Genomic DNA, 23,643 nt, shown 5'->3' with positions numbered 1-23,643 from the left:
GCCCATACTACTTGTTCTCCAATTCATCTAGGCTTGACATTTGACATGAAGAGTTGTGCAAAATACCTTGTAAATTTGACCATTCCTAAATATCGGAACATCTTTTCTAAACCTAGGTTTAATGCAATTCCTTCTGCTGTACTGGACGGTCGCTTCCAGGGGATCCCTTATACAAATCATCTTTGTTTATGCGAAGATGAAGCAGTAGAGTTTTTATCACATGTATGCACTCCTTTTTTGTAATTTCTATAGAGACGAGTGAATAAGACTTATTACACCTATTGTAAATAAATTCCCCAGAAGATCTGAAGCTGAAGCTCAACCCTGACAAGACCGAGGTACTTTTGGTGGGAGACAAGAGGAAGCTGGGGGATGTTGACCTGGTGTTGAATGGGGTACAGCTACCCTTGAAAGACCAGGTCCGCAGCCTGGGGGTCATTTTGGACTCCCAGCTGTCCATGGAGGCTCAGGTGTCAGCTGTGAGCCGGACAGCGCTGTATCAACTCCATCTGATACGGCGGCTGCGCCCCTACCTTCCCGACCATCTGCTCCCATCGGTAGTACATGCCCTGGTCTCCTCTCATTTAGACTACTGTAATGCGCTCTACGTGGGGTTACCCTTGAAGACGGTTCGGAAACTGCAGCTGGTACAGAACGCGGCGGCTCGCCTGATTAAAGGCAGCCGCCGGCGAGATCACATCACTCCAGTGCTGAAGGAGTTGCACTGGTTACCAGTTGTTTTCCGGGCCAAATTCAAGGTGTTGGTTTTGACCTTTAAAACCCTATATGGTTCCGGCCCAGCCTATCTTAAGGAGCGCCTCCAGCAGCACCAGACAGGCCGCTTAACAAGATCAGCCTCGGATGGCCTTCTCTCTGTCCCATCAGCCAGGACAGCTAGACTGGTGGGGACGAGGGAGAGGGCCTTCTCTGTGGTGGCCCCCACTCTGTGGAACTCCCTCCCTAGGGAACTCCGTCATGCCCCCTCTTTAATGAGCTTCCGTCGTGCATTAAAAACATGGTTGTTCAGGCAAGCATTTGGGGTGGGTTAGGGTATTTTTTTAAAAAAAAATTATGGTAAAATTTTATTGTTTTAAATTGTTTATGGTGGGTTGTACATCGCCCAGAGTGGCTGGGTGACCAGTCAGATGGGCGATTAATAAATTTAATAAATAAATAAATCTTCTGACTGGTATTTGATTTACTTATTGGCTGATACCAATAAGGATGTAACAGAGGTGGTTGCAAAATTTTTATTTTCTGCTGTTAAAATTCGTAAGGTCATTCTCCAGCCTCATATGCAACAACTGGCTGATGATATTTTAATATACTATGTTAATTGTATTTAAATTTAAAATATTTTAAATAATTGCTGAATTGTTGGGGGGGGTCTTAAGTATTTTATTTTGAGGATTATTTTGTGTTTCAAATGGTCTATGACCATATAATAAAATGTTGTTGTTGTCGTTGGCCAGGTTACCGGCGTTGTCTGCTCGGGAATGGAGAGTCACCTGTGCCTGCAGACAGCGCAGTCAAAATTACAGACAACTGTTGCTCTGTTGGCCATACAGAATAAGGTATTTTTAAATGGTTAAAATGTTCAATATATGTTGAGCTCCACTTCTGTTGAGGCTTTTCGAATTAAATAGAACTCTTCAGCAAACAGATGAAGGTGAAGCAGATAAGAACGTAAGAAGAGCCCTGCTGGATCAGTCAAAGGGACCATCTAGTCCAGCTTTCTGTTCACACAGTGGCCAACCAGCTGCCTGTGGGAAACTCACAAGCCAAGAAATGACTGCAACAGCACCTCCCGCCCATGTCCCCCAGCAACTGGTGTACACAGGCTACTGCCTCCCATTCAGGAGGTAGCATGTAGCTATCAGGACTAGTAGCCATTGATAGCCTTATGTCTTCTTAGAAATGGCATAAGAATTCAGAAAGCCGTTATAGTTCTCAGGAAAGCGCCATGAAAACGATGAATAAGTGTATCTCCGCAGTTTTCGTACCTAACGGGATCTGGTTCAACTCAAAACATCGCCTTAGTACTCATTTGGCGTGTCACCCGGAATGCTTCCGAAGCGGGTGATAAGTTCTCCTCTCTGTCTCGAAGCTCGATACCGGCTTCATGAGCGCTTCCCTGCTGGTCTTCTAAATCGGGCGCTGGGAAAGGTCGGGCGAGCAGGCGGGAGTTTCGGGGCGGTACCATCGCCCCGAGCTACGGCTCGGAATGGCTCCGCCCCGCCTAGCATGCCGTCGCCAGGAGAGGAGGAACTCGGCGCGCCGGCCCAGGTAGGTCTGGGTTAATAATTGGCAGGCGGCAGGCGCTGCCGCCGCTTTAGTTGCTTCGGTCGCGGCCCCTCCTTGCGGCTCCCGGAGTCTCCACCTACCCGGAGCGTTAGTGACCCTCCCGCCCTTCTTTTCCTTCCTTCCCTCCCTAACAGCTATCGTGGGCTGCGGGAGCTTCCTGCCTGGCTGCAGCTCGCTGTAATCGCAGTGTTGCCTTCCGTCGCGTGGATCGTGAGCTCCCCGGCACCGGAGTTGGCCGCCGCAGCTCTTAGTAAAGTCGGGTGAGGTGTGTGTGTGTGTGTGTGTGTGTGTTTCACTATCGGGAAGAAGAGCTCCGTCTGAATTCTTGTGTCCATGCGGGGCATTACTATCGGTACCAAGTGGCGCTGGCTCCAAACCACCGGAGTTTCCCCCTTTTTCGATGGGGGTCTCTCGGGGCTCCTGTTTGCACCGCAGGCGGCTTAGGGGCGTGTGCATGCTCCTCACTGGGATTTAGCGACTCTCCTTCAATCCCTCCCCCCATCTTCCCCTCCCTTTTCCCTTTGAAATGGCCCAGTAGTTCCCGGGCGGGCGGCTTCATCCCTGCGCAGGTGCCCTCCTGTGTCCTTGCCGTCGGGGGTCGCCACCTCGGCAGGGATTATTCGAAATGACTTGGATCCGAAAGGCTCTAAAAGGCTTTGCCAGCCCACGCGGAAATTGGCTTGTGCTGTTACATATAATCGGGCGCTTCATGACCTGTGAAGGGGAGGCGTGTACTTCGTTGTCCTGCTGCGGCAGCTGCTTTTGGAAATAATAGTGATTTCTTTTCCGCGCGCTCCGGAATTCTGTAGACAGCTGTTGATTATATATCCTGCCCTGCCTGAGCCCAGGAAATGGGTGTGTGGGAGTGCAGTCCTGGATTTCTTGGTTTGCGTTTCTAGACGTGGGACTCCTGCCCTTGTCTATCGTCTGTCCTGAAGCACCAACGAAAGGTAGCGTGGGTGAGGGGGTTTTGTGCGTGTGATCACACACACTGAAGATACCTAATGATCGTTATTCCCGGAGAGCGCAAAAACTATACACATCTATTCAGAAGCAAGCCCTATGGATTTCAGTGGGGCTTTCTCCCAGGAAAGGAGGCATAGGATTGCCGCTGAAATCCGTTTTAAGCTGCAGTCCTGTACACAATTACCTGGGAGTAATAACCATTGAACTCAGTGGGGCTTGCTTCTGAGTAGTCACTTATAGGATTGCACTGTTAACCACTCTTCTGTTCCACCATTACGGTGGATTTCCCTACCCTTTCAAGTGGGTGCTTGTGATGGAGTGGTTTGGGGGGAACACAGGAACCAGGGAATTTGAGGTATTCTGGATTAATTCTTCTCAAACAATGAACAGAATGCTGGACTAAATGGACCCTTGGTCTGATCCAGCATGGCTCTTCTTATGTGGTGTTGTGGTTAGAGTATTGGATGGAGTCGGGAGATCCAGGGTTCTGCTCCCTGCTCAGCCATGAAGCTCACTGGGTATCTTTGGGCCAGATACTGACTCCTAGCCTAACCTACCTCACAGGATTGTTATGAGGATAAAATGGAGAGGAGGAGGACCATGTAAGCCTGCTTGGGTTCTTTGCAAAAGGAAAAAAAAAGTGGGATATAAATGTAATAATAAATACAAAAATAAATAAATCATGGTGTGAGTGTGTAGTTACAGCTGTGGTGGGGGCAGTGGCTGAGTTCCAAACTGGGAGAGGAAATAATTGGGTCTGATAGCCCTCAGGGGAAATCTGATGAGAGTGTTAACCTGGATATATTGTGAAGGGAATTCTGGGGCTGCCTAGTGACCTCAGGGGCCCATTAGAGCTGAAAGCTGTAGCTCTCCAGCCTCCTGCTGTTCAGGAATGTTGTTATGTCAAGAGATCAGTGCAGACATGTGCATACAATCAAGTCCATCAAACCCAAGTGGCACTGGCAAATGGTCTCTGCAGTCACCTGGCTTCTGCTCTGGCTTCCCCTTTGTTCTGGCTGCTAATGCCTAGGCAGGGCAATTCCCACTGTGAACTATTCAGTTTTGGTTGCTTCCATTTACAAACAAGGCATAGTACGGAGGGGCACCTCTGAGGGTAAGGGGAATTATTTGTAATTAAAAGGTATATAAATAGGGAATGCCATGCCTCCTCTTGAACCAACAGAAGTATGCATGCTTTTGAATGACACAGAATTCTTCATCAGGCACATCGCTGGTCCTAGAAGAGATACTCTTATTTATTTGTTTATTTATTTAATGTACTCTTAAACTGCCCAATAACTGAAGTTCTCCGGGCAGTGTACAATACTTTTTTTTTTTGTCTTACTTTCTGGAACTGAAACTCCAAACATAGTGATTATTTTGAAGTATTAAAAAAAAAGATTTCGGACACTCCTCTCTATGGTGCCTGTGCCCTTGGAGCCAGCAGGTTTTTCCTTAGGGTTCTATTCCTGTAGACACTTCTCCTGTCCTGGCATAGTATGAGAAAGGGTGCTGAAAACCCTCCATATTTTTAACCATCTGTGGTCTTGGGAGGTTGAGAGGTCTCATATTAAGATAGCCACCCTCCAAGCTGGTGCCCTCCAGATGTGTTGGACTACAACTCCCAGCACCCCCAGAAGCATTGGTCATTCTGTCTGGGGATGGTGGGAGTTGTAGTCCAACACATCTGGAGGGCGCCTGGTTGGGGATGGCTCCAATTAAGGTATGTTTGCTCTAAAATGTGTTGGGTGTGTATCCACTAACATCAAAAACATACTGCTTGTGTTGGAAAATGTACCTCAGTGTGGGTATGGTAATCTTAGAGGATTTTGTGGTCTGGATAAATGCCCTGAGAATGCTCATCTATGAAACAGAAATGGGTAAGCAGGGGGCAGGCAGAAAGCAGAATAATGTGATGAATGTAAACAGATGGATGTGGAAGTAAGTTTCACTTGAAATCAAAGACTTAGAGACAAGCTGTTCATTGTGAAATATTTCATGGTACAGCCCTTTTTGGACTGTAGCATTTTAGGCTATAGCTAAGGGGAAAACATGGTTAAATTCCCCGCCACCACCACTATCAAAAAAGTGTGGAAAACTAGCATGCTATGCATTCTGAAGTAGTATAGTTCCAGGAAGATAGCATCATGGGGTGTTCCTGCACGTGTAGCTCTGCTCTAACTTCCATGTAGTGGGTTGGATACAAAGGTGAACCTGTCTGAATGGAAGGGCTCCTTCCATTGATGGAGGTGATGACCCAGGGGAACCTCCCCACTTGAGGAAACTGGCAGGGGAGTGATTTTTGCTGAATCCTCTTTCCCCCTGCAGCTCCCAGTTCCATCTTACACACTGATCTGGAGGGCCTCCCAAACTTTCATGGAGGTTTTCATGGGCATTGGGGGCTGCAAGGTAGAAGGGAATTGGCAGAAAATCCCCCCCCACACACACACACACTTTTGCCTGCATGATCATCCAGTTGGTGGAGTTTGGGGTTGGGTATTAGAGATTCCAATCCAGAAACAGAAAATCAAAAAATCATACTTTGCCAGTATTAAATAGGTATCTGGGCCTACTTTACACTTGTCCTCTCTTGGTTCCCAGTTTCTCAGGTCACAGATACGCTGTTGTAATAGGTAGGGAGCCAATAAAGTCTTGTTTGGCGGATACTATGGATGTGTTCTGCAGAGAAGACCTTTGCCAACTCATGGTGCTTAGTGATGTGCATATTGTCGACATCCACTGTAAAAACACGCAGCCACAGAGAAATTCTGGCACATGTATGGTAGTGCCTGCATTGAAATATATTGAACTCAAGTCATGTTTATGTCAAGCATGGAGAATTCAAAGCACATTCCAGCTGGTGGACTTCAGGCCCCCTTGGCGTATACTTAGAGCAGGGTAATTGCCTCTGGGGTTCCTTGCGTTGCTACTGATAATGATAAAAACTTCTGCCCATGTGGTCGGGCTTTCTTGTGTATTTGCATAACATGTAAGTGCCACTGTCCGCCTTGTGGAAACAGAGCAGAATTCGGCCCCAATGCCATCACCCAAGAAGGGCATCTGACTGAGGCATCCATGTGCTTGGCCATGTTGACCCATGAAATATACTTTGCAGTTATTTATACTTTGCACATTTGAGATGGCTGCAAATGCCTGTTGGCTGCTTTGGTGTTGCTGCTTTGCACTCCATGGTGCAGTGGAATGAGACAGTCTTGATTTAAAGAAAGTACTGAAGGATGAGTTCTTTTGAAAATCTACTTATTGAAAACCTACAGAGGAGATTCTTTTTTTTTAATTTAATACAGGATCTTCGTTTATTTAGTATCACTTAACATCTGCAGCCCTTTTCCTCGGTATATCAAGTGTTTTATGATTATCTCATTTATTCATCCTTGCAACATCCTTGTGAGGTTAGTTAAGCCATAAAGGAGTAACTTGCCTGAGGCTTTCTAATGAGCTTCTGCAGTAAAACTAGATCTCCCATATCCAAACCCACCATCTACCGCACCAGTCCAGCTTGTTAATAGACAAGCTGTGTTTCCCTGCAGGGTTCTGCTTCTGGTGCATAATAAAGAAAGAGTGCAGGTTAACTCTGAGATGTGTTTGACAATGTCGATCTACTAGATACAGTTATTTTCTCAAGACATGACACATGTAGTCCATGAAAGGCCCTCCATTTCCCAAGAGACACAGATCTTCCTTTTTCCTTCCTAGGTCACAAATCCAAGTCTTGGTGCGTTGCGGTTGGCCTTTCTGTTACAAATACAGCAAAGCCCCTTCCCTTTTAAGGCTTTAAAGCTTTTTCTTTTTCCTCCAGTGCCTTGATTTGTACATGCAGGCACAGCACAAGCTCTCTACACTGAAGGCTCAGGAATGGTCTGGATTTAGTGAGGTTAACTCAGCAAAAAGTAAAACTCCAATGCAGATAGCTTGCAGAGTAGGGGTGTGTGTGTGTGTGTGTGTGTGTGTAGTGGAGCTGGCACTGGAATTCCAGACTGGGTGGGGGTGCTTGCCGCTACAGCTGTATGAATGACATTTAGCCTTTGCTGCCCTCTAATTTCAAACTTGCTGCTCCATCACACTTTTCTTTCAGCTGCTTTTTCCCTCTCCACTCACCTCCTCTTCCCTCTCTTATTCTTGGGTACTAAGCAGTCTAGAGTCAAAAGGAGGAATGAGCTATAGGAAACCACCTTAGGCAGTGCATTTTTAAAAATTTCAAATGCAGGAATTTTTGTTGGTACTTGGGGCTGCTTCCTCCCACCTCATTTTATGTAGCAGTATGTGATCTGTGCCCTATTGTTCATGCCATGGTAAGCTGGAGTAGAAAGTCATTCTATTTTTAACCATTTCTTTCTTTTAATGTTTCCCTTCTTTGCAAAGTCCAGGGTAGTTAAAAAGGCATGGTATGAGAGATGTATGCAGGTATATGCTGGACTGGGCTAGGCTAGAAGCTACAGCAAAAGGCAGTGAGCTATCCAGAACCCCATCCAATGAAAGCCAGCTGCAGCCATGAAGATTAGAGATGACCTTGCCTTTTTATTTTTAACCCCCCGCCCAGCCTGGAACCTTTCTTGGGTGGCCAATGGCCACATTTTCATGAAATGGTGAGCTGGGATTCTGGAGAGTCCTGGCATATCCTGTGCACTGGTGCACATAGCCCATTCACTACCACTTTGCTCCTCCTTGCTACCGTGACTGCTAAACAAACCAGGAATTGTTTGTTTAGCATGTCATCCAAAACAGAGTTCCTGGCTTGTTGTGTCCCACATAAGCCTTCAAGATGAGGCTGGACAGCCATCTGTCAGGGATGCTCTGACTTGGATCCCTGCATTGAGCAGGGGGTTGGACTCGATGGTCTTATAGGCCCCTTCCAACCCTACTATTCTATGATTCTGTTATATGATATGAAGCCAGGATCACAAACCAAAGTTTGTTCTTGGTTTAAGAATTCCTGGTTTGTTTAGTGGTTGCACTAGCAGAGAGGAGCAACGTTTGTGACAAACCAAGATTTTCTAGAATCCTGGCTTATTGTTCTGTGCAGATATGGCCAGTGTCTGTGCAGTATACCAGGTACTGTGCAACCCAAACTGTGTGTATCATTTGCATAGCCTGGAGATGGGTTAGAACTCCTCAGGAAGGAGATGGATAAGGGGCCACCTATTATTATTTTTTATTTTTTAAATAATAAAATTACCTATTACTGAAGGGAATTTCAGGTCCCTTCAGTAATACCTGAAATTGGAGGAAATCCCTGGTGTATCTGCCTGCACTGGAGGGCAGGATAACACTGAATTTGGTAGGGGGTGCAGAACTTAAATATCCTAAGTGATCAGACACTTCGTTATCTATCTTGTCCAGCTGTGCAGTTATGAATTAGACATTTCCCTTCCTTTATTCCTAGTCTCAGTCGTCTGCATATGGTAATGGACCTCCACTCTGAAGCCACTCTGGGAATCCATTCTTCATACAAAGTCTTTGAGTGACTCCTGATGAGGTCATTTGGCTTTTGCAAGCAGCTGCCTCACAAAAATACCAGCTGTGCCATTAAATGAGCCTAGCAGACAAGCCTCATTGAATCAACAGTCACACCCAGTACATTACCAGTCTGCAAGCATGAGCATGCTTCCACTCCAACATTACTTTGCACAGAAACATCCATGATCCACATAATATACTATGGAGACCTGGCAATTGCACAGTTTGTCCCCAACAATAATGGGTAAAACTATGAGGAATGAACGTGAGAGTCACTGTATCTTCTTTTAACTAGAGAGACATATTGCATACACGATAATTTAAAAGCCACATAATTTAGCTAGGAAATGGGTGATCTTGATTGTGAGATGTGGTTTATTTTCTTTCTCTAGCAGGTACAGATCAAGCTTCAAAGTAAATGCATGCAGAATATTCTTGTCCTTTTACCAGTAAAAACAATCCTTGTGGCAAAGGAAATGGGAAGCCAGTGTGGTATATTGTATAGAGTGCTGTGCTTTGGATGAAGAGACTGAGATTAAAATCTCAGCAATGAAACTCGCTAGGGTCAGCTACTATCTCTATGTAACCTACCTCACAGAATGTAGTATTGGGGATAAAACAAGGTGGGTTGCACAGAAGGGGTTGGACTCGATGGTCTTATAGGCCCCTTCCAACCTACTATTCTATGATTCTGTGTATTCAATTAATTAACAGCTGGATCACAAACAGGTCAGGCTGGTGGACTTGGATTTAACCCCATTTAGTCTTCATAAGGTAATCTGAATTTACTTGTTTATGGATAGTATTTTTCCGGGCCACTCAGAGGCACTTGACAACCCTAACTGATATGCTCCCTGGATTTGTGACTATTTATAAAGATGAAGCCCCTTCATGGATCACTGCCTTGTTGTGGCGAAGGGGCTTGCGTAACTCAGTGAAGCCATAAGCTATGCCGTGCAGGGCCACCAAAGACAGACAGGTCATGGCGGAGAGTTCTGACAAAATGTGGTCCACTGGAGAAGGAAATGGCAACCCACTCCAGTATTCTTGCCAAGAAAACCCCATGGAACGTAACACAAGGCTAAAAGAGATGACACCGGAAGATGAGCCCCTCAGGTCGGAAGGTGTCCAATATACTACTGGCGAAGAGCAGAGGGTATTTCCAAGTAGCGCCAGAAAGAGTGAAGCGGCTGGGCCAAAGCCGAAAGGACACTCAGCTGTGGATGTGTCTGGTGGTGAAAAGAAAATCCGATGCTGTAAAGAACAATTTTGTTTAGGAACCTGGAATGTCAGATCAATGAATCAAGGTAAGTTGGAGGTGGTCAAACATGAGATGGCAAGATTGAACATCGACATCTTCGGAATCAGCGAACTAAAATGGACAGGCATGGGCGAATTTAATTCAGGTGACCATCATATCTACTATTGTGGGCAAGAATCCCTTAGAAGAAATGGAGTAGCACTCGTAGTCAACAAAAGGGTGGGAAAAGCAGTACTGGGGTACAATCTTAAAAACGATAGAATGATCTCAGTACGAATCCAAGGCAAACCATTCAACATCACAGTAATTCAAGTCTATGCCCCAACCACTGAGGCCGATGAAGCTGAGGTTGATCGGTTCTATGAAGACCTACAACACCTTCTAGAACTAACACCAAAAAAAGATGTCCTCTTCATCATAGGGGATTGGAATGCTAAAGTAGGAAGTCAAGAAATCACCGGGATAACAGGCAAGCATGGCCTTGGTGTACAAAATGAAGCAGGACAAAGGCTAATAGAGTTTTGCCAAGAGAACACGCTGATCATAGCAAACACTCTTTTCCAACAGCACAAGAGGCGACTCTACACATGGACATCACCAGATGGTCAATATCTAAATCAGATGGATTATGTCCTTTGCAGCCAAAGATGGAGAAGCTCTATACAGTCAGTAAAAACAAGACCTGGAGCTGACTGTGGCTGAGATCATGAGCTTCTTGTTGCAAAATTTCAGCTTAAATTGAAGAATGTAGGGAAAACCACTAAAACATTCAGGTATGACCTAAATCATATCCCTTAGGAATACACAGTGGAGGTGAGGAATAGATTTCAGGGATTAGACCTGATAGACAGAGTGCCTGAGGAACTATGGACGGAGGTCCGTAACATTGTTCAGGAGGCAGCAACGAAATCCATCCCAAAGAAAAAGAAATGCAAGAAAGCAAAGTGGCTGTCTGATGAGGCTTTACAAGTAGCTGAGGAAAGAAGGGAAGCGAAAAGCAAGGAAGAAAGGGGAAGATATAACCAACTGAATGCAGAGTTCCAGAGAATAGCAAGGAGAGACAAGAAGGCCTTCTTAAATGAACAATGCAAAGAAACTGAGGAAAACAACAGAATGGGAAAGACTAGAGATCTCTTCAAGAAAATCGGAGATCTCAAGGGAACGTTTTGTGCAAAGACGGGCATGATCAAGGACAAAGAAGGCAGGGACCTAACAGAAGCAGATGAGATGAAGAAGAGGTGGAAAGAATACACAGAAGAACTATATAGGAAAGATCCTAATGTCCCTGATAGCCATGATAGTGCGGTCACTGAACTTGAGCCGGACATCCTAGACAGTGAAGTCAAGTGGGCCTTAGGAAGCATTAGTAACAACAAAGCTAGTGGAGATGACAGTATTCCAGCTGAGCTATTTAAAATCCTAAAAGATGATGCTGTTAAAGTGCTGCATTCAATATGCCAACAAATTTGGAACACTCAACAATGGCCGCAAGACTGGAAAAGGTCAGTTTACATTCCAATTCCAAAGAAGGGCAACGCCAAAGAGTGTTCAAACTACCGCACAATTGCGCTCATTTCACATGCCAGCAAGGTGATGCTCAAAATCCTACAAGCTAGGCTTCAGCAGTATGCGAACCGAGAACTACCGGAAGTACAAGCTGGGTTTCGAAGAGGCAGAGGAACTAGAGATCAAATCGCCAACATTTGCTGCATCATGGGGAAAGCAAGAGAATTCCAGAAAAACGTCTATTTCTGCTTCATTGACTACGCTAAAGCCTTTGATTGTGTGGATCACAACAAACTGTGGCAAATTCTTAAAGTGATGGGAGTACCAGACCACCTTACCTGTCTCCTGAGAAACCTGTACGAGGGTCAAGAAGCAACAGTAAGAACCAGACATGGAACAACCGAGTGGTTCAAAATTGGGAAAGGAGTACGACAAGGCTGCATATTGTCACCCTGCTTATTTAACTTATCTGCAGAGTACATCATGAGAAATGCCGGGTTGGATGAATCAGAGGTCGGAATTAAGATTGCCGGGAGAATTATCAACAACCTCCGATATGCAGATGATACCACCCTAATGGCAGAAAGCGAAGAGGATCTCAAGAGCCTCTTGTTGAGGGTGAAAGAGGAGAGTGCAAAAGCTGGTTTGAAACTCAACATTAAAAAACTAAGATCATGGCATCTGGCCCCATCACTTCCTGGCATATAGAAGGGGAAGAAATGGAAGCAGTGACAGATTTTACTTTCTTGGGCTCCAAGATCACCGCAGACGGTGACTGTAGCCATGAAATTAAAAGACGCTTGCTCCTTGGGAGGAAAGCTATGGCCAACCTAGACAGCGTAGCAAGAAGCAGAGACATCACCTTGCCGACAAAGGTGCGTATAACCAAAGCTATGGTTTTCCCAGTAGTAATGTATGGCTGTGAAAGCTGGACTGTAAGGAAGGCTGAGCGCCGAAGAATGGATGCTTTCGAACTGTGGTGCTGGAGAAGACTCTTACGAGTCCCCTGGACTGCAAGGAGGTCAAATCAGTCCATACTAAAGGAAATCAACCCTGAGTGCTCAGGGCTGGAAGGACAGAGACTGAAGCTGAAGCTCAAATATTTTGGCCACCTAATGCGAAGAGAAAACTCTCTGGAAAAGACCCTGATGCTGGGAAGGACTGAAGGCCAAAGGAGAAGGGGACGGCAGAGGAAGAGATGGCTAGATAGCATCACCGATGCAATGAATATGAACTTGAGCACTCTCCGGGAGAGAGCGCAGGACAGGAAGGCCTGGCGTGCTATGGTCCATGGGGTCACGAAGAGTCGGACACGACTGAACAACAACAAATAAAGATGAAGATGTGCAGGGTTGTGTTGGTCATCATAAATTGTAAGAAACTGCTGTTTATAAGCATGGTGCTAGACAATATATACTTAGCTTAGATCACTTTAAGATGTCCTTTACGTGTTGCTGCAGTAGAGCTCAATGAATGTTTATAATTTAAAAATAAAAAGCTGGGATTGGCCAAAGGCCCAAAGTAGTCAGATCAGAAAGCTGTTGATTTTTTTTTAATGGAGAACATCTTTGGAAGAGTCCTCCTTAGTTCTCTCACAACGTAATGGAGGCTATGCATTGATCAATTTCTGTACATGTGTCCTATGTACAAACCTGTACCAGAACTTGCTTCTTGCAGGTCCTAATAGAACCCAGCAGTAAAAAATGCAGTCTGCAAGCAGGACTAGCGAGCAAAGTAGTCAGATTTTACAGCATTCCTTTAAGAGAGAGATCTTTTAATATTCTTGATCAAGAAGAGTGTAGCTGCAAAAGTCATGTCACATGTCTGCTGTGCCTTTGACCTCATTGTGTTTTGAGTTGATGTTTGTGGACTGGTCTTGCAGATGCAACTTTCACCTCAATTGAAGATTTTTCTGCTTTGTAATTTGAAACAGAAATTTGGTCTCTGCAAAATAAGTTTTTGGAATCATTTGTACTGTGATATAATCTTACAGTTTTATGGCTAGATGGTGCCACAATGTCTTGCAATTCATCTTCCTGCTGTAAGGCAGAAACCCTTACACATCCCCTCCTTGCAGATTAGTGTGCAGAATAAAAAAGGTGCCTGTAGAAACTCTACAGTGTAGAGTCACATCATCTAGCTGTTTAAAGTTATTGAGCCAAGGTACATGTTACACAGCCTGCTAGTATAGTGATGTGGAATAAAATTCCTTCCAAATGAAAGCATCCTTAGTGTTTCACACAGGTTGTACATTTCTGTAATTTCCCCCGGTTTTCTATTATTGCAGGAAAAAATGAAATTCAAGGCTTCTCTGTTCAGCTGATGTCCAGAAGAATAGCACAAGGAGTACTGGGAATGGTGGCCTGTCTGTCTGGTTGAAAATGGTTTCAGAGGCGGCAACTATTGCCCGTTTTTGCTGCTCTGTGCACATGAGATTGGTTTGAGAATTGGAGTTTATTCAGCATGTTTAGAGAAAAAGGAGTTGCCTGCCTTGCTTTGACCCTCATCTGAGGATCCCAGGAACTGAATGCTTGGTTACAACCTTTACTTTTGGATTCATCTTTGCCATTGTAAAATAAGAGGGATTCCAAAGGAACACTGAGGAAAGAGTTCAGGATGTTTAAGGACTGGTTCGTATTTCTGGAGTTCTATGCTCTGCAGGCAGCTTTTCCAGGGTGGCCAGTTAATTGCTCATCGCCAAAAAAGAGGACATGGATTTGCAAGTGCTAAATTATATGTATGGATGCAAATTTAGAAAGAATTACTATACTTTACATAAAAATGCAATAATCTCACCATAGTGACCCTTGTGTCTGCTCAGCCTGTGTCCAGGTGCTCGCTGTTGATGAGCAACTTTAAGGCCCTTCTTCTCCTTCTGATGGTTCTTCATTGTTAAAGTGGACTTGGAGTGGGCAGCCCTTCAAACAGAAGATACCTTCAAATAGAGGACAGTCCTCCATAAAGTTGGACATATGGCCACTGTGAGATCACTCTTGCATTCTGTTTGTGGCACATTATATATTCTGAATTGTACAGGTTGATCTGTATGAGGTTGGGCATACCTTTTAGCTTAGGTCCAATTATGGTTTTTAGCTTCTAATTTTGATTTCAGGAATATTCACAGGAATAGGTTTCTTTTAATTTACCCCCTTTTGTACTATGTAACAACTGCTTCAATAAAAAATCTTCATTTACATATCCAGGTTACATGCATTCACTCCCAAGTAGAGACCCAATGTTTTTTCCAAGTTACTGCTTAACATTGATCAGATATGAGCTATGCATTCAGTTTACACAGAGTGTCTATACAATGACTGGCTTCCACCTGGAGTTGTTTTTTACAGGGAAATGGAGAAATCTAGTTCCAAAAGTTGCCCTCCTGATATCCTCCAGAGATGTAGAGTATAAACTGGAGGCACTGGTCCTTCTACTAATTTACTCTTTGGGTTAGGGACAGCTAAAGATTCTGGAAGAAAGAAAAATGCAATTTTACTCACTGGTCCAGAAAAGAAAAGAAAAACCTTCTGGTGAAATAAGCAGCAGAAAACACATGTATGCACACACACCAGATTTAATGTTTTTTAAGTGTCTTGTTCAGGGATATACAGAAATGTGGTTATTCCTCCACAAAGATTTCTTCAGCATTAGCATTTGAAAACACAGTGATCTGGATTTTCATCATGTTATTAGTTTCACTTGGTATATTATAATAAAGGAGAATAGTGATGTGTTCTGTCATCCCTGGCTGAGGTAGGAATAAAAGGGAGGGGCTGGGAGGATTGGGGACCGGAGTTTCCGCTACCCCTTGCCAATATTTCTGATCAAGCTGCTTGTGACCTGGAAAGGTTGCACAGTGCTCTCATCAAGATAAAGTTAGATCTAATCTGGCTGGCTGCTTCTGAAGGAGCAGAGAGACTGAAATCTGCAGGTTCTGACTTTGGCAGATTTTGATTGCCTGCCAGGAAAGGGGCCATGTAGAATAAGAGGACAGAGGCATCCTCCTAATGGATTTAGATGTAAGGGATCAGGGCTAACCCAAAAGAAGAAATGTGTGCATGGAATCACAGATGGGTAAGCAGAACTGTTATGCTGAGTAAATTTCCAGCAATCAAGTCATCTCTGCGGGATGTAATCCTGGGTGGGTTGCTAATCTGCTCAGTGAATCTCAGCAGGTCAGGAAGAGCTCAGGGGATGTAGTGTTATGGGTGGCGCTTAAAGGCGACATGAAAAGGATTCTAAAAATTCCGCAACATACATTTATTCCCTGTAGTAGCACAGCAGTGTTTTAGGGACTTAAATCAAGGTTTAAACCTCCATTGTTCTGAACACAGCCCAGTGATAAAAGTATCTGTTTCAAAAAGCTTGCAACTGCAAAATGTATCCCTGTACTGACAGTAAGTAAGCCCACATAACTTATCTAGCCCTTCCCCGGGGGCCCTAGTCCCCTGAAGGATCAGTAGAAATATTTGGTTTGAATTCCAGTTCAAATATTTGTTTGGGACTCTAAACAGCCCTTTGAAAGATTGGCCTGCTGCTACTGTGTGAGCATGGAAAACTAAAATTGGCTGTAATCATCAAAGAACTGGGATTTTTTAAAAAACAAAAACACTTAAGGTGAAAGGGCACCAGAAAGAAGCCTTAAGAAAAACTTTGCATTATTTAAGAGTTGTTGGTGTTTTTTTTTAGTTTTTAGCCTAAAATAGGATTTGTCATTGGGGATGGGAAGGCATCTAATATTGGAACCTGGGTATGAGCTGAAAGATGCAGGTAACAGTGCAGTCCTATACATGTCTGTTCAGAAGTAAGCCCCATTAAATTCGATGGAACTTACTCCCAGGTAAATTTATATAGGGTTGTAGCCTCACAGTGCACTCCTATACATGTTTACTCAGATATAGTTCTGACTGTTTTCACTTGGTCTTACTCCCTTGTGTTTAGGGTTGCAGCCTAAAATAATTTAAACTTGATTAGTTATACCTATTATGCTCTTTTAGCATCCTTTTGCTGTTCACAGTCAGGGTGATAAAGAGCTGGAAGTTCCCACTTTTCTGCGCAGTTGTTTTAGGTGAAATAGAATGTCTAATATGTATTTGTGATTGTGAGCAGAGAATGAGAGTTACTCAGGATTAAATTAATGCAGATTATAAAGGTGTATTGTATACGGATGGTTTTCCTGCATTAAACTTGAGAGTCAGTATGGTATAGTAGTGAACAGAGCAGGCTTCCCAACTTGGTGCCCTCTAAATGTGTTGGACTATAAGTTCCAGTGTTCCTGACCATTGGCCATGCCAGCTGGGAATGATAGGAGTTGCAGTCCAACAGCTGTGGACGGCAGCAGGTTGGAGAAGGCTGGGATAGCGAATGTTAGTTTGGGACTGAGGAGAGCTCTGTACTCACCCATGAAGCTCACTAGGTGGCTTTGAGCACATCATTATCACTCAGCCTAGCCTAATTTACAAGGCTGCTGTGAAGATTAGACAGAATAACCCCATATGCTGTCCTGAAATAATCAGACCAATGACAGGATATAAATATAATGAGATAAAACAAATTTCCTAAGCTCTGGAGGAGAGTTGATCCATTCTCTTACCAAAACAATAGATCACCCTTCCTCAAGGTGCCCTCCAGATTTGTTGGACTACACCTCCCATCATTCCTAGTCAGAAGTAGTCTTGCTGGCTAGGATGATGAGAACTGTAGTCCAATACATCTCGAGGGCACCAAGTTGGGAAGGCTGCAATGGATGAATGTATATATCCAATTCCAACGTGGCAAAGTACCAAAGCGTACATGTAACCACATAAGAAATTGATCACCTGTGGCATCCTCACTCAGCCAGAGATTTAGGGAAGCAGGGTAATGGTGTGATCTTTCTCCCCTCCACATAGGGTGGCCAGATGCAAAAGAGGACAGGGCTCCTGCACCTTTAATAATTTTGTAGGAGAGGGAACTTCAGCAGGTGTAGTTTGTCATGCAAGCTACACCTGCTGAAATTCCCTGGTCTACACAACTATTCAAGGTTCAGAAGCCCTGCCCTCTTTTGTGACTGGCCAGTGGCCACCCTGCCTTGGCAGGACATTATACAACCTTATATTCCTTCCAAGTTACATGCACCCTTCGGTAAGTTACCACTTGGTATAGGATTGTCTATTTTCACCCATAGTGTATACAGGAAGTATAAAGTCAGAGCCATTTGTTCTGAGAGAGGGCTCAGGCTGGTATAGCCCAGAAAAGGCAAGCGAGATTGGGTGGGTTTTAGGCCCCCCTGCCGCCTTTTAAGAGGAGGTGTAGCTAAATGCCTGTATTGGGGTTTTCCTTCCTAACAACATGTTATGAATCCAGTGTGAGCCCTACTTAGAGTAGACACAGTAAATGAATGAGACTAACTTGAGTTTCATTAAGCCCCATTCATTTCAATGGGTTTACTCTAAGTAGGACTAACACTGGATTCAACACCATATCTTCAAAACAGTCAGGAATGTTTCCTACCTACCAGAATGTAGCTTGGGGAGCTACGATCAGGCAGGCAGAAACCACTGTTACCTTCCTTTTCAGGGGGTTAAGGGAATAAGAATGAGGGGAGGAGGTTAGGGAGCTTTTGAGTTTTGCTTCCTGAAGAGTCCAGCACTAAAGGGGCCTGTAGTGGCTGGTTAGAAGCTCCATTTGGACTGTGCCCTTCAAAAACAGAAACCAATACTACAGGTGTGGGAGCCCCGCTCTGTGGAGTTGGGGCAGCAGCAGCAATGGCCCCCAGACAGAAGGACTATCAAGAACCAGCTTCTCTTCCCCTTCATCTGTGGAGCTGGTGCCATCTGGTTCTGGCAGGGATTTGACAAACATTAGCCTGATGTTTATGGTGACTTTTAGAATGGGTTGAAGCTGCTAGACTGGCTCTGGGAGCAGAAGCCCAGTTTATTTATTTAAAACAGAAAAACAGGCAACACGCCATTTGTTCGCCTTATTGCAATAAAGGGCAAGCTGGGAGTTAATTCTTTATCACCTCGAAGAGGCTAGTGCAATCTAGGCTGGAAAAGCATATGCGTCTTTTATCTGTCACTTCTTCCATGAGGGCTTCTAAAGGCAGGAGACAGAGTTCAGAGGCAGAAGAGAGAGAATATTACTGTGGAGGCTATTGTGTACAGTTGTGAAGTGGCACTTAAACAGGGAGATATTAAGAGTGCCTCACTGGGGGTGTTAATGCTTACCTCAGCCAGGTGGTGGGATGCTACTCCATATGTTACAGCTACCTTGCAGTGATTTTATAAGCAGACAAGTTCAAGGTGTTGTTAACATATACAGCTCTAAAGAATTGGGGACCAGGTTCCCTTAGGGACCGCCTCACCTCTTATGTCCCTGCCTGATCTCTGAGATCATCCGAGGGAGCACCTCTGAGGGCACCACACGCTGCTGAGGTTTGCCTCAGGAGCACTTGCAGTAGAGCATTCAGTGTTGCAGCGCCCACCCTCTGGAACACTGTACCAATTGATATTAGACAGGCCCCCATGGTTCTGATGTTCAGACGTCTTCTTAAAACTCAACTCTTTACAGAAGCGTTCCCTGAAATGTGACCCAGCCAGCTATGGTTTGTAGCACACAGTGGAGTGTGTGGTTTTAGTGCTGATTAATTTGTATTGTATTGTTTTTATTGTTATATTTATTGTTTTTATTCCATTGTATTTTATTTCACCACTTTGATACCTTTGTGGAAAGTGGTATATAAATTTGAATAATAAATAATTAAAATAAACCTGTAAAAAGTCATCTAAATTTACCCAATGAGAGCGATAAAAAGATTTTTGCCCGACCCATTTCATTAGATTTTATGAGTGTTACTCTATAGCAGGCTCCCCCAACCTAGTGCCCTCCAGATGTGTTGGCCATGCTGGCTAGAGATGCTGGGAGTTGTGGCCCAACACATCTGGAGGGCGCCAGGCTTGGGGAGGCTGCCCTTTAGGATATCTGTATATTTTCTCCTCTGAGGTCAATAGCATCTTTTGTGGGAGGAGGATTTCCTCTTGGGGTAGAGTTTTTCAAAAAACACAACTCTCCCTGAGGGCCCCAGTTACAATCCAATCCTCCCTTGCCCCCCATGGCTGATTTTAATGTCTAAAAAAAACTGTGGGAGAACTCACTGTCTCAATTAGTTTAGTCCTTCAAAAATTGTCTAAAATTGTGAAGTGTGAACGTAACAGTACAGTGGTTAGGAAGCCATGATTGGCTGCAGCTACTTGTTGAGTGTGTACCTGGTTTTGCCTCTGTGTAATGCATGAAGCAGCCCTCCGATATCAGCAAGCAATGACTAGGCATGTCTGGTGTCCTTTCAGGCTGGGTCTCCATCAACTTGAGCATTCTGAAGTTTCTGGATTTGAAATATGTGCCCCAGCATTCTGCTTGAGGCATCCTTGGGGTTGTTTTCATATCTCAGTGGGGATGATGAAAACAAAGGAATTCAATCTCCATCATAGCCGACTGAAGCAAATAGTTTCCTAAGCGACCTAGAAATCCTTTTGGCCCTCTTACAAACCTTGGTCTTTGATCCTGATTCCATCAAGGATCTTCTTAGCGCTAGAGACGAGAAATGTGGAGAATCTGACATGCCAGCAGAACCGGTTTCTAAAGTTCTTTATGAAACATGGCCCACCCCTCAGTGTCTGCTGCTGTTTCTGTTCCAGGTCTGTGGCCACTTGCAGGCTAACCATCATAGCAGCTTTATTGCTAATTGGGGTTTGGGAGACAAATTCCATGTCTATATGTAACATAAGGTGTGGCAGGTACAGTTCCTGGAAGAGAGGCCTCCAGGTGCATTCCATGTTGTTTCATTCACTATTGGATGTTCTTCCTGTAAGTCAGTATTGAACCCTGGATTTCTGAACTCTACACATGTTTTACACTTATCTTGTGCAGGTAGTCCCTTCCTTTAGTATTGCTTGTTTGCCCAAAGTCTACCCTCTCATTTCCTGTTTAACCTACAAGGATAGACAGATACTGTAGCGCTTTACATAAGCACTTTATCTCATCTGGATTTTACATTAGTGCTATCCTTGGTGTATAAACTGGATAATCATAAACTGTAGACTTATATTATATTGGCTAGCCTATTGGGAAGCTTTGGATATAAAAGTTCCTCCCTCAGTGTATGAGATGAGAGTAGACTATAGTTAAGTTCCATCTGTCTCCATAATTCTGATCTCCGTCTGATTTACAGTAACAACATAGAACATATCTTCAGTGATGTGGTTTGTCAACAACAAAAAATGAATTAGAAAAATTTCCAGCCAGTTTTATGATGTCCTAAATTGATTGGGAATTGATATTTTGACTTATATTTAGTAAACAAAACTGAAGTATGTTATGTTAATTTTACATGCTTCTCAATATTTTGAAAGCTTTTACTAATAGCCAAAAATGTTTGAACTGTAGTAGTGATTAGAAAACAAAATTAAATGACGCACACATGGTGCAATTCTGTGCATGTTTACTCAGAAGTAACTTCCATAATATTCAAGGGGCTTACTCACAGGTAAGTGTATATAGGATTGTAACCTCAGTGTAGTTGGGTAAATGTATTCAAACAAATGGAAAGATTTACTTGGAAATTATTTGTATTGAAAAACTTCTAAATTTTTTAAGATGTGACAGCTCTATAACATCATCGCATTGTTTAAATTTTAAGAAAAATGCAGGCACTGAGAAGCCCTGACATGCTGATTTTAGCACAACCAGCGAACTGTGCATTTGTATTTATTATATATTGCATGCATTCTTCCTAGTGTTAGTCATCTGAAAAAAGTTAATTACACCTTTGAAACTTCTCAGTTTAACTGGTATTAGATCCATTATGTTACTCAAGTTCCTGATTAATTTTAAAAACAATGCCGTTTTAGAAATAAAACATTTTCTCTGGAAAAATACTTTGTTGTTGTTTATTCGGTCAGTCGCTTCCGACTCTTCGTGACTTCATGGACCAGCCCACGCCAGAGCTTCCTGTCAGCTGTCGCCACCCCCAGCTCCCCCAAGGTCGAGCCCATCACCTCCAGAATATCATCCATCCACCTTGCCCTTGGTCGGCCCCTCTTCCTTTTGCCTTCCACTTTCCCTAGCATCACCATCTTCTCCAGGGTATCCTGTCTTCTCATTATGTGGCCAAAGTACTTCAGTTTTGCCTTTAATATCATTCCCTCAAGTGACCAGTCTGGCTTTATTTCCTGGAGTATGGACTGGTTTGATCTTCTTGCAGTCCAAGGCACTCTTAGTAGTGGAGAAATTTCCATTATGGAAATTTTTCTGCCCAACAGTTGTGGATATGCCTAGTAGAACAATGAAAGGTTGAACACATTTGTGCAAAGTCCTGGATCTGACTTTTGCATTCCTGTAGGTGACATCGGGAGGAGGGAGAACTGAAAGTGCAGTTTTACATCCTGTGGAACTTCCTAGGTAGCATTGTCTAGATACTGAAGGACAAGATTTGTTGCTGGCTGCACCTGTAAATCCCGCTCCCCCTTCCACCCCTCCAACACAAGGATTGTGTAAATGTGTGAAGGGGAAGTTCCACCACCTGCACTCTCTCTCTCTGAGGCATGATTTGGCTTACTATCTGCTGGAGCACTTGTGTTCTGAGGTAGACTTTGAGTTATGTGTTGCAGGTGAGAGGTGTAATTAAAAAATGCCCCACTATTAGACTTTTCTAGGGTGGCTTGGACTTTGGTACCACTCTGAGTGAATGACCTTGATGCAGATCAGCCTTCCACAATCTGGCACTCTCCAGAGGCGTCTGCACTACAACTCCCATCAATATTAGCCAGCACTGATGGGAGTTGTAGTCCAACACATCTGGAGGGCACCAGGTTGGGGAAGGCTGATGTAGATGATGATGCTTCCTTCCCTGTAGCCACTACAGGTGTGATCAATGTGCTTACTATGTCTGCTCTCTGCTGCAGCTCTGACATTGCCTGAGCACTGCGCTTCTAGTTCTCTCAACACTACTTCAGACATCTTCTTGATCCTTGAGCTCAAGAAGCCGGTTGTGTGTTCAGTGACCGTGAAAGCTTTGCAAAAAAGCCACAAAAATAATTTCTTCCCGCATGTTTCCTAGCCATCCAAGACAAGGTGGATGGGCTGGGCTCCCTGATTCACCAATGGGAAGGTTGGTGGAAAGTCCAACTCAGGCCCTGCTAATCTCATCCCATCCACTGGGTTGTGCCGTGGCTGTGATCTGGCTATAACCTCCTGAGGCAATGGAACTTGATGGATGTGACTGGTAAATTTAAGGCCGAGGGGATTTTAGTAAAACATTGTTAAGGTATGTGTGGATAAAGCACAATAGACAAACGGATTGTTTATCCACACAACTGTTTTGGCCCCAAGGACCACCTGTGATGCTGGTTGGGGGTCGCACACACACGAGCACACTTACACGTGCACATGGACAGAGATGGACACACATGCACATACGTATACGTGTACACACATGCATACATCCTAAAGATCCTGAAACATATCATTCTTCTTGCTAGTGGCAGCGAGGAACGAGCGATCTGTATGAGGATCTCTGGGGGGAGGGAGTGGAGAGAATTGGACAACAGGGAATCTAGTGGTGGGCCAGGAAACTCTTGGGGGGCCACAGTCAATGGCTTGGGAGGGGGCTGCAGGTTGTGCACCCCTGACTGAGACATCTGCATGCTAACATTTTCAAAATGGCTCTCAGAACAAAATTATTTCTTAGATGGTACAAAACCATTGGGTGAATTGAACCAAGCCAGTGGAACTATTGAGGGCCAATGAATTGGAATGGCTCTGTCTAAGATACATAGCCTCTAGTGTTGAACAAGTAGATTTAGTAGAATCCTGAAAAGTTAAGCTATAACTTTTTAAAAAGCAGCTTCTGTATTGCATGCTGCTGCTGCTAAAAATAATTTAAGGTATGATCTAGTTCTTTTGTGCATTTGCCAGGAAATGCAAGTGTATTGCTTTACCGTTGCCCTGCATCAGGGGAGGCATGCTGGGACAGTGTATGTTAGAAGATTGGCTGTGCAGGTGTTGGGTACAAGTGCATCTACTACACACACCAACCCCCCCACCCCACACACACATACACACACACACACAGGAGGGGAGAAAACCAAAATGCAGAG

The 23,643-nt window shown here is 44.2% G+C and overlaps 1 protein-coding gene across 1 annotated transcript in view; it reads left to right on the top strand.

Moving 5' to 3' along the window:
- The first annotated feature begins 2,525 nt into the window (after window positions 1-2,525).
- PLEKHG3 (pleckstrin homology and RhoGEF domain containing G3) overlaps window positions 2,526-23,643 on the top strand; it is a 71,973-nt gene continuing 50,855 nt past the window's right edge. Inside the window, exon 1 of the mRNA XM_084804406.1 lies at window positions 2,526-2,564. The gene's annotated coding sequence lies outside the window, so the exon portion shown is untranslated. The remainder of the gene's footprint in view (window positions 2,565-23,643) is intronic.

The sequence above is a fragment of the Heloderma suspectum genome, chromosome 1, assembly GCF_057233095.1.
Source record: "Heloderma suspectum isolate Gila_16-S chromosome 1, 16-S_ref, whole genome shotgun sequence".
In the NCBI taxonomy this organism is placed as follows: Eukaryota; Metazoa; Chordata; class Lepidosauria; order Squamata; family Helodermatidae; genus Heloderma; species Heloderma suspectum.
Note: the sequence above shows the minus strand (reverse complement) of the source record. Positions and strands in the feature narration are given on the sequence as shown.